This window comes from Gavialis gangeticus, unplaced genomic scaffold (assembly GCF_001723915.1).
Source record: "Gavialis gangeticus isolate Ggan-Ray unplaced genomic scaffold, GavGan_comp1, whole genome shotgun sequence".
Classification (NCBI taxonomy): domain Eukaryota; kingdom Metazoa; phylum Chordata; order Crocodylia; family Gavialidae; genus Gavialis; species Gavialis gangeticus.
The window spans coordinates 14321131-14322513 of record NW_017728991.1 but is presented as its reverse complement, the minus strand read 5'-3'; positions in this window follow the sequence as shown (position 1 = coordinate 14322513).

Below are 1383 nucleotides of genomic sequence, written 5' to 3'. Positions count from 1 at the left end.
CGTCCCTTCCCATCACGTGGTGCATTGGCTGTGTTAGACCTCACGGCTGAACTGCAGCTTCATAAAGCACATAGAAAAAGAGAAAAAACTCCTACCTTCCAGGGCTCCTTGGTTGATAAATCAGAGGAGATGTATGAGGAGGGCTAAATGCTCTTAATGTGCACGTAGTACATCGTCCTCCCCCACTGATGCTGTTAGACTGGTTCACACAAGGAGCAGATGGGGCGAATTATGGAAGTGACAGTGATGGGAAGGCTGAAGGGAGGCTGTTGTGACCTAGGAGTCGAGCTAAGAGCCTGAGGAACTCATACATCACCAAGCTAAGAAAGACCCTTTTGCCAAGAAGCAGGTGTATTTATGGACAGTCCAACAGGGGGTCCTGCTAGCTGCCCTCCTACTGAAACAACCCTCCTTAACCATGGCCCAGCTTGTCCCAGCTGGGTTTTCTCTACGGATAAACCAGGACGTGGAGTCCTAGTCCCACTTGTTTGAAGATGGTTCAGCCTCACCTGTGATGCTCAATGCCAAGGCTATATTTCCAAAGGGTAGCCCAGGCTTGACTTCTTATCTCAAAGTACCATATTTCATGATGTAGAAGTCGAGTTTTGAAGCCCAATTTTTTAACTCTAAAAATTCAACCTTGACTTATACACTGTATCAATACTTTTCACCCCCATCCTAGCACTGCTCTGGTCTCCGCCCCAACCTGAACTTCTTCACCTACCAACAGTGTCCTTGTCCCTGGAGTCCATGGGGCCTGGGCCCAGCCCAAGCGCAGCCTGCAGGCCTTGCTGTCACTATGAAGATGCTGCTCAGCTGGGTCCGTCCCCATCCCCTGCAAGCGGCCACCCCTCCTCCCTCACCAGGATGCTGGGGGAGGCGATGTGAATGCAAGTAAAAGACAATTGCATTCACATCACCTCCCCCAGCAACCTGGTGAGGGAGGAGGAGGGGCGGCCGCTCGCAGGGGATGGGGACAATTACCTGGGCTGCACCAGCTGAGCCTGTCCCTGTCCCCTGTGAGTGGTGCCAGGCTTGGTGCTTGGCTGGCATGGCTCAGGCAGCACAACTTGCAGGGGATGGGGCTGGGCTCAGTGCCCTGCTGAGCAGCATCTTCATAGTGCATTTGCAGGGGCTGGGGCTGGGCTTGTTACTTGGCTGGCACGGCCCAGGCAGCACCGCTCGCAGGCGACAGGGCTGGGCTCGGTGCTCGGCTGGCGCGGCCCCATCCCCAGCAAGCAGTGCTGCCTGGGCCGTCCCAGCCAAGCCTGTCCCTGGCCCCTGCCAGTGGCGCTGCGGCACGTGTCCATCCCTTGGGTGCACGGCCTACAGCGAGGGTGTCAGGGGCTGGTATAGGTCAACCCCATTGTTCTGATCCAAAAA